A 15,004-nucleotide genomic window follows, 5' to 3' on the forward strand; every position below is an offset into this window, starting at 1 on the left:
AGTTTTTGGGCAACTTTTTAATTAGAAAATTTGTAGTTGGTTGTTTATTTGCGTTTGGCCCAAAATTAATGGTTGACTGTGTTGATTTTAAGTTGACCGTCTTGCTCCATCTATAATTTTATATAACCGGCTAAAATGTTATGCACATGTCACACACGTGACTTATTTGTGGACCAAACACAAATATTACTATTAATAGTATGACCAAATACTAAAAAAACCAAATAATAGTCAGACACTTAACAAGATCTAAGATTTGATTTAATGGCCATATAAGAATCTTTTTGCGACCACAACTAGGGCAGGCTCAAGCCAAGATGTGGCATAGGCAAGGCCTTCATTTCTTAGGCCATCTATAATCACAAAAAAATTAACTATATATTTATAATTTTATTATAAATTAAGAGCCAAAATATAGTATTAAGACTCAAATCAAATGAAAATGATGAGAACGTAACCAAATAAACATCAAAACTATAAATAAATAAGATAATAGATTCATATTGAAATAAAATTCGGTAAAACCTTTGGGTGATGATATCAGAGGTCTGGGGAACAAACCCCGCCAGCATCAAAGAGTTACTGATCTCATTTAAAAACAGACTTACCAAACCAAAAAACATATATATATATATATATATTTTTTTTTTATATATATATATATAGAAATAAAATTTAAAAGAAAAATCAAGTTTCACAAGAATTGTGAGTATCAGATGATGAATTGATGATTAACCGTTTAGAACTCAAAGAGTGAAATTGACAAATGGTTAAACTTGAAATTGGTGAAATAGAACAAGTGAGAGAGAAAGATTTAATGAGAGAAGTGTAATGGCAATTTCTTTAATTAAGATAATTTAATTAAGAAAGAGAAGAAGAAAAAGTATAGAATGTGGAGATTCTTTCACTAAAAATGGGATTTCCCAATTTGTTTTTATTCTTCCAATGAAACAATTTGATTAAATGAGTACACTCCTACAAAAACTAAAATTACTACGCGCTTGTAGCCATTGGATTCATATTAAGATTTCGAGATGTCATTTGTGTGGTGGACTATTGGATTGTATACACTCCAAATTAATTAACTTCGAAATTTAGTGCGTGGATAGAAAACACATTTGTAAACAAATTGACTATCATATCCTTTTTTGGTGTTTTTTTCTTTATAAAATTAGGTAATAATAAACAAATATGTGGATAAATTAGGAAATATGAGGCCTTCTAAATTTGAGGCCTTAGACGGCCGCCTAACTTGCCTAAGGGTTGAGCTGGCATTGACCACAACTTACATCCTGCACCTAAGCCAAGTTAATTAACATACACACGCAAATACAACCCAAAAATGATGGGTTGAAGCAAAACAAAATGTATATTATTAATTTTTGCATAATTGTACGAATTAAATAGTCTAGATCATATTACACATTTTTTTTGTGGTAAGAGCAAAATGAAACTTCACGAATATTGTTATGAACATGTTTGAGGTGGTAATAATTCAATTGTTATATTTAGAGGTTAGAAGGTGTTTAGAGGTTAGAAGGAGTAGCTCAATAGACTGTTGTTCAAAGAACCCAAAAGGGTCGAAAATGAATGGTATAAAACAATGCAGGTTAGCCCTACAAGCTTCCCCATGTTTCTCCATCTTACCTGTTGCTGCCTTTTTAGCAACTACTCTCACCTTAAAGTCACCATTCCCCAACCCTACCAACGGAGAGACTCTAATTACATCTACACATGCTTGTTTTCTCTAGGACCAACTGTAAATCAAGACATCTGCAAGCCGAAGTGTCGATCATCCCTCATTCGGATCAGTACGAAAGCCTCTTTCTTCACTATTACCAAATCCCTCCAAAATGTATCACGCAAAATGTCTCAAACATGATCATGTCTCCAAAACCTTTTTTTTTGGATTTGTAGTTTATACTCTATCAATAATTTTTTTTTTGTAGTATTATTCTCTTTGAATAAAAGATTTTTTTATTAGGTGGAAATTTTATTGATAATGATTGATAACGAATTTTACAAATAATTATGACAAGCGTGCAACATGCTGCACCACAAGTCCTTTCTGAATAGCAAATCTAATCCTTCTAAAAACAAACTTGTTAGAACCAGCTGTCATAACGTTACTGTCCATAACTTTCAAAAGTCTCTTGAGTAGCTCAATAGACTGTTGTTCAAAGAACCCAAAAGTGTCGAAACTGAACGGAATAAAACAATGCCGCTTAGCCTTACAAGCTTCTCCATGTTTCTCCATCTTCCCTGTTTCTGCCCTCTTAGCACGTACTCTCACCTCAAAGTCACCATTCCCTAACCCTACCAACAGAGAGACTCCAATTACATCAACACATGCATGTTTTCTCTCGGACCAACTGTAAATCAAGACATCCGCAGGCCGAAGTGTACATCATCCCTCATTCGGATCAGTAAGAAAGCCTCTTTCTTCAGTTGTATTCCAAAATGCATCACGCATAATGTCTCAAACATGATCACGTCTCTAACATTTTTTTTTTGGATTTCTAGTTTATACTCTATCATTAATTTTTTTTCTTATTTTTTTGTAGTATTATACTCTTTGAATAAAAGATTTTTTTTTGAGTGGAAATTTTATTGATAATGAATGATAAAGAATTTTACAAATAATTATGACAAGCGTGCAACAAGCTGAGCCGCAAGTAATTTCTGAATTGCAAATCCTATACTTTCTAAAAACAAACTCGATAGAACCAGCTGTCATAACGTTACTGTCCATAACTTTCTGAAGTCTCTTGAGTAGCTCAATAGACTGTTGTTCAAAGAACAAAAAAGTGTCAAAACTGAACGGAATCAAACAATGTCGGTAAGCCCTACAAGCTTCCCGATGTTTCTCCATCTACCCTGTTGCTGCCCTCTTAGCACCTACTCTCACCTCAAAGTCACCATTTCCCAACCCTACCAACGGAGAGACTCCAATTACATCAACACATGCATGTTTTCTCACAGACCAACTGTAAATCAAGACATCCGCAGGCCGAAGTGTCGATCATCCCTCATTCGGATCATTGAGAAGGCCTCTTTCTTCACTTGTACACTAGCCCTCCAAAATGCATCACGCAAAATGTCTCAAACATGATCTCGTCCCCAACATTTTTTTTTATTTGGATTTGTAGTTTATACTATATCAATAATTTTTTTTTGGTAGTATTATACTCTTTGAATAGCAAATCATATCCTTCGAAAAACAAACTCGTTAGAACCAGCTATCATAACATTATTGTCAATAACTTTATGAAGTCTCTTGGGTAGCTCAATAGACTGTTGTTCCAAGAACCCAAAAGTGTTGAAACTGAACAGAATAAAACAATGCCTTTTAGCCTTACAAGCTTCCCCATGTTTCTCTATCTTCCCTGTTGCTGCCCTCTTAGCACCTACTCACCTCAAAGTCACCATTCCTCAACCCTACCAACGGAGAGACTCCAATTACATCAACACATGGATGTTTTCTCTCGGACCAACTGTAAATCAAGACATCCGCAGGCCGAAGTGTTGATCATCCCTCATTCAGATCAGTAAGAAATCCCCTTTCTTCACTATTACCCCAGCCCTCAAAAATGCATCAAGCAAAATCTCTCAAACATGATCACGTCTCCAACACTTTTTTATTTTTTTTTGGATTTGTAGTTTATACTCTATCAATAATTATTTTTTTTTGAATTTGTAGTTTATACTCTATCAATAATTTTTTTTTTTATTTTAGTATTATACTCTTTGAATAAAAGATTTTTTTTAAGAGGAAATTTTACTGATAATGAATGATAAAGAATTTTACAAATAATTATGACATGTGTGCAACAAGCTGAGCCGCAAGTAATTTCTGAATTGCAAATCCTATCTTTCTAAAAACATACTCGTTAGAACCAGCTGTCATAACGTTACTGTCCATAACTTTTTGAAGTCTCTTGAGTAGCTCAATAGACTGTTGTTCTAAGAACCCAAAAGTGTCGAATTTGAACGGAATAAAACAATACCTGTTAGCCTAACAAGCTTCCCCATGTTTCTCCATTTGCCCTGTTGCTGCCTTCTTACCACATACTCTCACCTCAAAGTCACCATTCCCCAACCTTACTAATGGAGAGACTCCAATTACATCAACACATGCATGTTTTCTCTCGGACCAACTGTAAATCAAGACATCCGCAGGCCGAAGTGTCGATCATCCCGCATTCGGATCAGTAAGAAAGCCTCTTTCTTCACTTGTACCGCAGCCCTCCAAAATCCATCACGCAAAATGTCTCAAACATGATCACAACCACAACACTTTTTATTTTTTTTTTTTTTTTGGATTTGTAGTTTATACTCTATCAATATATATATATATATATATATATATATATATATATATATATATATATATATATATATATATATATATATATATTTTTTTGTAGTATTATACTCTTTGAATAAAAATTTTTTTTAGTGGAAATTTTATTGATAATGAATGATAATGAATTTTTCAAATAATTATGACAAGCTTGCAACAAGTTGAAGCAAGTAATTTTTGAATTGCAAATCCTATTCATCTAAAAATAAACTCGTTAGAACAAATTTGTCATAACGTTATTCGTCCATAACTTCTCAAGTCTCTTGAGTAGCTCAATAGATTGTTGTTCAAAGAACCCAAAAGTGTTTAAACCGGCGAATAAAACAATGCGGTTAGCTCTACAAGCTTCCCCATGTTTTCCATCTTCCCTCATTCTTCTGCCCACACCTACGCTCACCTCAAAGTCACCATTCCCCAACCCTACCAATGGAGAGACTCCAATTACATCAACACATGCATGTTTTCTCTCGGACCAACTGTAAATCAAGGCATCCGCAGACCGAAGTGTCGATCATCCCTCATTCGGAACATTAAGAAAGCCTATTTCTTCACTTGTACCCCATCCTTCCAAAATGAATCTCGCAAAATGTACCAAACATGATCACGTCTCCAACTTTTTTTTTTCTTTTTTGGATTCGTAGTTTATACTCTATCAATAATTATTTTTTTTTGAATTTGTAGTTTATACTCTATCAATAATTTTTTTTTTAATTTAGTATTATACTCTTTGAATAAAAGATTTTTTTTAAGAGGAAATTTTACTGATAATGAATGATAAAGAATTTTACAAATAATTATGACACAAGCTGCAACAAAACAAGAGCCAAGCAAGTAATTTTTTTGAATTGCAAATCCTATCTTTCTAAAAACAAACTCGATAGAACCAGCTGTTATAACGTTACTGTCCATAACTTTCTGTAGTCTCTTGAGTAGCTCAATAGATTATTGTTCAAAGAACCCAAAAGTGTCAAAATTGAACGGAATAAAACAATGACGGTTAACCCTACAAGCTTCCCCACGTTTCTCCATCTTTCCTGTTGCTACCCTTTTAGCACCTACTCTCACCTTAAAGTCACCGTTCCCCAACCCTAATAACGGAGAGACTCCAATTACATCAACACATGCATGTTTTCTCTCGGACCAATTGTAAATCAAGACATCAGCAGGTCGTAGTGTCAATCATCCCTCATTCGGATCAGTAAGAAGGCCAATTTCCTCACTATTACCCAAGCCCTCCAAAATGCATCACACAAAATGTCTCAAACATGATCACGTCTCCAACATTTTTTTTTTTAATTTTTAGATTTGTAGTATAAACTCTATCATTATATATAAATATATATATATATATATATATTTATTTATTTATTTATTTTTTTTTTGTAGTACGATACTCTTTGAATAAGAGATTTTTTTTTTAAGTGGAACTTTTATTGATAATGAATTTTACAAATAATTATGACAAGCTTTGCAACAAGTCGCCGCAAGTAATTTCTGAATAGCAAATCTTATCCTTCTAAAAACAAACTCGTTAGAACCAAATTTGTCATAATATTATCGTCCATAACTTTTTTCAAAGTCTTGAGTAGCTCAATAGATTGTTGTTCAAGAACCCAAAAGTGTCGAAACTGAACAGAATAAAACAATGTCTGTTAGCCTTACAAGCTTCCTCATGTTTCTCCATCTTCCCTGTTGCTGCCCTCTTAGCACCTACCCTCACCTCAAAGTCACCATTCCCAAACCCTACCAATGGAGATACTCCAATTACATCAACATATGCATATGTTTTTCTCTCGGACCAACAGAAATAAAGACATCCATTTGGGGGAAGTGTCGATCATCCCTCATTTGGATCATTGAGAAGGCCTCTTTCTTCACTTGTACCCCAGCCCTCCAAAATACATCACCAAAAATGTCTCAAACATGATCTCGTCCCCAATATTTTTTTTTTGGATTTGTAGTTTGTACTCTATCAATAATTTATTTATTTATTTATTTATTTTTTGTATTATTATACTCTTTGAATAAAAGATTTTTTTTTTAGTGGAAATTTTATTGATAATGAATGATAACGAATTTTACAAATAATTATGACAAGCGTGCAACAAGTTGCGCTGCAAGTCCTTTCTGAATAGCAAATCTTATCCATCGAAAAAGAAACTCGTTAGAACCAGCTGTCATAACGTTACTGTCCATAACTTTCTGAAGTCTCTTGAGTAGCTCAATTGCCTGTTGTTCCAAGAACCCAAAAGTGTCGAAATTGAATTGAATAAAACAATGTCCGTTAGCCCTACAAGCTTCCCCATGTTTCTCCATCTTCCCTGTTGCTGCCTTCTTAGCACCTACTCTCACCTCAAAGTCACCATTCCCCAACCCTACCAATGGAGAGACTCCAATTACATCAACATATGCATGTTTTCATTCGTACCAACTGTAAATCAAGACATCCGCAGGCCGAAGTGTCGATCATCCCTCATTCAGATTAGTAAGAAGGCCTCTTTCTTCACTTGTACTCCAAACCCTACCAAAAATGCATCACGCATAAAATGTATCAAACATTATCACGCCTCCCAATATATATATATTTTTTTTGGAGACGTTATAATGTTTGAGAATTTTTGGATTTTATATATATATATATATATATATATATATATATATATATATATATATATATATTTTTTTTTTTTTGGATTTATATTTATACATTATTTTTTTTTTTTTTTTTGGGATTTGTTGTTTATACTCTATTAATATATATAAAAATATATATATTTTTTTGTAGTATTATACTCTTTGAATAAAAGATTTTTTTTTAGTTCAAATTTTATTGATAATGAATGATAACGGATTTTACAAATAATTATGACAAGCGTGCAACAAGCTGAGCTGCAAGTAATTTCTGAATTGCAAATCCTATCCTCCTAAAAACAAACTCATTAGAACCAGCTGTCGTACAGTTACTGTCCATACCTTTCTGAAGTCTCTTGAGTAGCTTAATAGACTATTGTTCCAAGAACCCAAAAGTGTCGGAAGTGAATGGAATAAAACAATGTTGGTTAGCCTTACAAGCTTCCCCATGTTTCTCCATCTTCCATGCTGCTGCACTTTTAGCACCTACCCTCACCTCAAAGTCACCATTCCCCAACACTACCAACGGAGAGACTCCAATTACATCAACACATGCATGTTTTTCTCGGAAAATCAGAATAAAAACATCCCAAGCAAGGCGAAGTGTCGATCATCCCTCATTCGATCAAGAAGAAGGCCTTCTTCTTCACTTGTACCCCAGCCCTCCAAAATGCATCACGCCAAAAATGTATCAAACATGATCACGTCTCCGTTTTTTTTTTTTTTTTTTTTTTTTTGGATTTGTAGTTTTTAAACACAATTTATTTTTTTTTTTTTGGATTAGTAGTTTATTTTAAAAATAAATTTTTATTATATGATCTTTGAATAAAACATTTTTTTTTTAGTGGAAATTTTATTGATATTGAATGATAATGAATTTTACAAATAATTATGACAAGCTTGCAACAAGTCGAGCATGAAAGTAATTTCTGAATTGGAAATCCAATCTTTCTAAAAACAAACTCGTTAGAACCAGCTGTCATACCGTTACTGTCCATACCTTTCTAAAGTCTTTTGAGTAGCTCAATAGATTGTTGTTCCAAATAAACCCAAAAGTGTCGAAACTGAACAGAATAAAACAATGCCTGTTAGGCCTACAAGCTTCCCCATGTTTCTCTATCTTCCCTATTGCTGCCTTCTTAGCACCTACTCTCACCTCATAGTCACCATTCCCCAACCCTACCAATGGAGAGACTCCAATTACATCAACCAATGCACGTTTTCTCTCGGACCAACTGTAAATAAAGACATCCCGGACCAAGTGTAAATCATCCCTCATCCAGGGCCTTAGAAGAAAGGCATCTTTCTTCACTTGTACCCCAGCCCACCAAAATGCATCACGCAAAATTTCTCAAACATGATCACGTCTCCAACTTTTTTTTTTTTTTTTTTTTTGGATTTGTAGTTTATACACTATCAATAATTTTTTTTTATTTGTAGTATTATACTATTTGAATAAAAAATATTTTTTTTTTTAGTGGAAATTTTGAATAAAATATTTTTGAATGAAATTTTATTGAATGAATGACAAATGAATTTTGAAAAGTGTGCAACAAGCTTTGAACAAGTAATTAAAGTAAATTTCTGAATTGCAAATCCTATCCTTTTAAAAACAAACTCGTTAGAACAAATTTGTCATACCATTATTTGTCCATAATTTTTGAAGTCTCTTGAGTAGCTCAACAGACTGTTTTTCACAGAACCCAAAAGTGTTAAAGTGAACGGAATAAAACAATGCCGGTTAGCCCTACAAGCTTCCCCATGTTTCTCCATCTTCCCTGTTGTTGCTGCTTTTTAGCACCTACTCTCACCTCAAAGTCACCATCCCCAACCCTACCAATGGAGAGACTCTAATTACATAAACACATGCATGTTTTTCTCGGACCAATCAGTAAATAAAGACATCCAGCAGGCCGAAGTGTCGATCATCCCTCATTCGATCGATCAAGAAGAAGGCCTCTCTTTCTTAACTTGTACCCCCCAAAATGCATCCATAAAATGTATCAAACATGAAACGTCTCCAACTTTTTTTTTTTTTTTTTTTTTTGATTTGTGTAGTTTATTTTCAATTTTTTTTTTTTTTTTTTTTTTGGATTTGTAGTTTATACCTATCAATTTTTTTTTTTTTTTTTTTTATTTTTTTTTTTTTTTTTTTGTAGTATTATGATCTTTGAATAAAAATTTTTTTTAGTAGAAATTTATTGATAATGAATGATAACGAATTTTACAAATAATTATGACAAGCGTGCAACGAGCTGAGCCGGAAGTAATTTCTGAATTGCCAATCCTATCCTTCTAAAAACAAACTCGTTAGAACCAGCTGTCATAACGTTACTATCCATAACTTTCTGAAGTCTCTTGAGTAGCTCAATAGACTGTAGTTCAAAGAACCCAAAAGTGTCAAAACTGAACGGAATAAAACAATGCCGTTTAGCCCTACAAACTTCCCCATTTTCTCCATCTTCCCTGTTACTGCCCTCTTAGCACTTACACTCACCTCAAAGTCATCATTCCCCAGCCCTACCAACGGAGAGACTCCAATTACATCAACACATGCATGTTTTCTCTCGGACCAACTGTAAATCAAGACATCCGCAGGCCGAAGTGTTGATCATCCCTCATTCAGATCAGTAAGAAATCCATTTTCTTCACAATTACCTAAGCCCTCCAAAATGCATCAAGCAAAATGTCTCAAACATGATCACGTCTCCAACATTTTTTTTTTTTTTTTTTTTTTTGATTTTAGTTTATAAAAAATTTTTTTTTTTGGATTTTAGTAGTTTATATTCAACTAAATATATATATATATATATTATATATATATATATATATATATATATATATATATATATATATATATATATATATATATATTTTTTTTTGTAGTATGATACTCTTTGAAAGTTTTTTTTTTTAAGTGGAAATTTTATTGATAATGAATGATAATGAATTTTACAAATAATTATGACAAGCATGCAAACAAAGTTACCAAAGTAATTTTTGAATTGCAAATCCTATACTTCTAAAAACAAACTCGTTAGAACCAATTTGTCATAACGTTATTGTCCATAACTTTTCAAGTCTCTTGAGTAGCTCAATAGATCTGTTGTTCAAGAACCAAAAAAGTGTAGAAATTGAACGGAATAAAACAATGCCGGTTAGCCCTACAAGCTTCCCCATGTCTTTCCATCTTCCCTGTTACTGCCCTCTTAGCACTTACTCTCACCTCAAAGTCACCATTCCCCAACCCTACCAACGGAAAGACTCCAATTACATGTACACATGCATGTTTTCTCTCAGACCAACTGTAAATCAAGACATCCGCAGGCCGACGTGTCGATCATCTCTCATTCGGATCAGTAAGAAGGTCTCTTTCTTCACCTGTACCACAGCCATCCAAAATGCATCACCCAAAATGTCTCAAATGTGATCACGTCTCCAACATTTATTTTTATTTTTGGATTTGTAGTTTATACTCTATCAAAAATTTTTTATTTATTTATTTATTTATTTTTTGGATTTGTAGTTTATACTCTACCAATAATTTTTTTTTTCTAGTACGATACACTTTGAATAAAAGATTTTTTTTAAGTGGAAATTTTATTGATAATGAATGATAATGAATTTTACAAATAATTATGACAAGCGTGCAACAAGCTGCGTCGTAAGTCTTTTCTGAATAGTAAATCTTCTCCATCGTAAAACAAACTCGTTAGAACCATTTGTCATAACGTTACTGTCTATAACTTTCTGAAGTCTCTTGAGTAGCTCAATTGACTTTTGTTCGAAGAACCCAAAAGTGTCAAAACTGAACGGAATAGAACAATGCCATTTAGCCCTAGAAGCTTCCACATGTTTCTCCATCTTCCCTGTTGCTACCCTCTTAGCACCTACAGTCACCTCAGAGTCACCATTCTACAACCCTACCAACGTAGAGACTCCAATTACATCAACACATGCATGTTTTCTCTCGGACCAAATGTAAATCAAGACATCAGCAGGCCGAAGTGTTGATCATCCCTCATTCAGATCAGTAAGAAATCCTCTTTCTTCACTATTACCCCAGCCCTCCAAAATCCATCAAGCAAAATGTCTCAAACATGATCACGTCTCCAACACTTTTTTTTTTTTTTTTTTTTTTTTGTAGTTTTGTAGTTTATATTTTTTATCAATAATTTTTTAATTTTTTTTTTTTTTTTTTTTATTTTATTTTTTACCAATATATTTTTTTTCTTTTTTTTGTAGTATGATGCTCTTTGAATAAATTTTTTTTTAAGTGGAAATATTATTGATAATGAATTATAATAAATTTTACAAATAATTATGACAAGCAAGCAACAAGCTGCGCCGCAAGTAATTTCTGAATTGCAAATTCTATACTTCTAAAAACAAACTCGTTAGAACAAACTGTCATAACGTTACTGTCCATAACATTCTGAAGTCTCTTGCGCAGCTCAATAGAGTGTTGTTCCAAGAACCCAAAAGTGTCGGAAGTGAATGGAATAAAACAATGCCGGTTAGCCCTACAAGCTTCCCCACGTTTTTCCATCTTCCCTGTTGCTGCCCTTTTAGCACCTACTCTCACCTCAAAGTCACTATTCCAAAACCCTACCAACGGAGAGACTCCAATTACATCAACACATGCAAGTTTTCTCTCGGAACAACTGTAAATCAAGACATCCGCAGGCCGAAGTGTCGATCATCCCTCATTCTGATCAGTAAGAAGGTCTCATTCTTCACTTGTACCCCAGCCCTCCAAAATGAATCACGCAAAATGTCTCAAACATGATCACGTCTCCAACATTTTTTTTTTCTTTTTTTTGGATTTGTAGTTTATACACTAACAATTTTTTTTTTTTTTTTTTTTTTTTGGATTTGTAGATTATAGACTATCAATAATTTATTTATTTATTTTTTGGTAGTATTATACTCTTTGAAAAAAAGATTTTTTTTTTGTTGAAATTTTATTGATAATGAATGATAACGAATTTTACAAATAATTAGGACAAGCGTGCAGCAAGCTGAGCCGGAAGTAATTTCTGAATTGCAAATCCAATCCTTCTAAAAACAAACTCGTTAGAACGAGCTGTCATAACGTTACTGTCCATAACTTTCTCAAGTTTCTTGAGTAGCTCAATAGATGTTGTTCAAAAAACCCAAAAGTGTCAAACTGAACGGAATAAAACAATGCCGGTTAGCCCTACAAGCTTCCCCATGTTTCTGCATCTTCCCTGTTGCTGCCCTCTTAGCACCTACACTCACCTCCAAGTCACCATTCCTCAGCCATACCAATGGAGATACTCCAATTACATCAACATATGCATGTTTTTTCTCGGACCAATCAGTAAATCAAGACATCCCGCAGTCGAAGTGTTGATCATCCTCATTCGGATCAAGAAGAAATCTTTCTTTCTTAACTATTACCCCAAAAGCCCTCCAAAATGCATCAAATAAAATGTCTCAAACATGATCACATCTTTTTTTTTTTTTTTTTTTTTTTTGTAGTTTATTTTTTTATCAATAATTTTTTTTTTTTTTTTTTTTATTTTTTTTATTTTAACAAATATTTTTTTTTTGTAGTATGATACTCTTTGAATAAAAATTTTTTTTAAGTGGAAATTTTATTGATAATGAATGATAATGAATTTTACAAATAATTATGACAAGCATGCAACAAGGCACAAGTAAGTAATTTCTGAATTGCAAATCCTATCCTTCTAAAAACAAACTCGTTAGAACCAGATGTCATAACGTTATTGTCCATAACTTTCTGAAGTCTCTTGAGTAGCTCAATAGACTGTTGTTCAAAGAACCCAAAAGTGTCAAAACTGAACGGAATAAAACAATGCCGGTTAGCCCTACAAGCTTCCCCATGTTTCTCCATCTTCCCTGTTGCTGCCCTCTTAGCACCTACTCTCACCTCAAAGTCACCATTCCCCAACCCTACCAATGGAGAGACTCCAATTACATCAACACATGCATGTTTTTCTAGGACCAATCAGTAAATAAAGACATCCCAGGCGAAGTGTCGATCATCCCTCATTCGGATCAAGAAGAAAAGGCTCTTTCTTCACTTTACCCCAGCCCTCCAAAATGCATCAATCAAAATGTATCAAACATGAAAACGTCTCCAAACTTTTTTTTTTTTTTTTTTTTTTTTTTTTTTTTAGTTTATAAAATAAAAATTTTTTTTTTTTTTTTTTTTTTTTTTTTTTTTTTTTTTTTTTTTGGATTTATAGTTTTTTATAAATTTATTTTTTTTTTTTTTGTAGTATTATATTCTTTGAATAAAAGATTTTTTTAAGTTTAAATTTTATTGATAATGAATGATAACAAATTTTACAAATATTTATGACAAGCGTGCAAAAAGTTGAGTCGCAAGTAATTTCTGAATTGCAAATCCTATCCTTCTAAAAACAAACTCGTTAGAACCAGCTGTCAAAACGTTATTATCCATGAACTTTCAAAGTCTTGAGTAGCTCAATAGACTGTTGTTCAAAAAAACCCAAAAGTGTCAAAACTGAACGAAATAAAACAATGCCGGTTAGCCCTACAAGCTTCCCCATGTTTCTCCATCTTCCCTGTTGCTGCCCTCTTAGTACCTACTCTCACCTCAAAGTCACCATTCCCCAACCCTACCAACGGAGAGACTCCAATTACATCAACACATGCATGTTTTCTCTAGGACCAACTGTAAATAAAGACATCCAGCGAGGCGAGTGTCGATCATCCCTCATTCACGATCAAGAAGAAAGGCCTCTTTCTTCACTATTACCCCAACCTCCAAAATGCATCAATCAAAATGTCTCAAACATGATCACGTCTCCAACTTTTTTTTTTTTTTTTTTTTTTTATATTTATAATTATATATATATATATTATATTTATTATATATATATATATATATATATATATATATATATATATATATATATATATATATATATTTTTTTTTTTTTTTGATTTGTAGTTTATTATTCCTACCAATATATATATATATTTTTTTGTAGTATGAAACTCTTTGAATAAAAGATTTTTTTTAAGTGGAAATTTTATTGATAATGAATTATAATGAATTTTACAAATAATTATGACAAGCATGCAACAAGCTGCGCTGCAAGTAATTTCTGAATTGCAAATCCTATACTTCTAAAAACAAACTCGTTAGAACCAGCTGTCATAACGTTACTGTCCATAACATTCTGAAGTCTCTTGAGTAGCTTAATAGATTGTTGTTCCAAGAACCCAAAAGTGTAGAAATTGAACGGAATAAAACAATGCCTCTTAGCCCTACAAGCTTCCCCATGTCTTTCCATCTTCCCCTTTGCCCTCTTAGCACCTACTCTCACCTCAAAAGTCCCATTCCCCAACCCTACCAATGGAGAGACTCCAATTACATCAACATATGCATGTTTTTCCGGACCAATCAGAATAAAGACATCCGCCGGGGGAAGTGTTAATCATCCCTCATTCGATCAAGAAGAAGAAAGCCTCTTTCTTCACTTGTACCCCAGCCCTCCAAAATGCATCACTTAAAATGTATCAAACATGATCAACGTCTCATTTTTTTTTTTTTTTTTGGATTTGTAGTTTATACTCTATCAATAATATATATATTTTTTATTTGTAGTTTATACTCTACCAATATATATATATATTTTTGTGTAGTATGATACTCTTTGAATAAAAGATTTCTTTTTTAAGTGGAAATTTTATTAATAATGACTGATAATAAATTGTACAAATAATTATGACAAGCGTGCAAACAAGCTGCGTCGCAAGTCCTTTCTGTATAGCAAATCTTATCCATCGAAAAACAAACTCGTTAGAACCAGCTGTCATAACATTACTGTCCATAACTTTCTGAAGTCTCCTGAGTAGCTCAATTGATTGTTGTTCAAAGAACCCAAAAAGTGTCAAAACCGAACAAATTAAAACAATGCCGGTTAGCCCTACAAGCTTCCCCATGTTTCTCCATCTTCCCATTCTTTGCCCTTCTTAGCACCTACT

The sequence above is a fragment of the Coptis chinensis genome, unplaced genomic scaffold (assembly GCF_015680905.1).
Source record: "Coptis chinensis isolate HL-2020 unplaced genomic scaffold, ASM1568090v1 utg2490_pilon_pilon, whole genome shotgun sequence".
Classification (NCBI taxonomy): Eukaryota; Viridiplantae; Streptophyta; class Magnoliopsida; order Ranunculales; family Ranunculaceae; genus Coptis; species Coptis chinensis.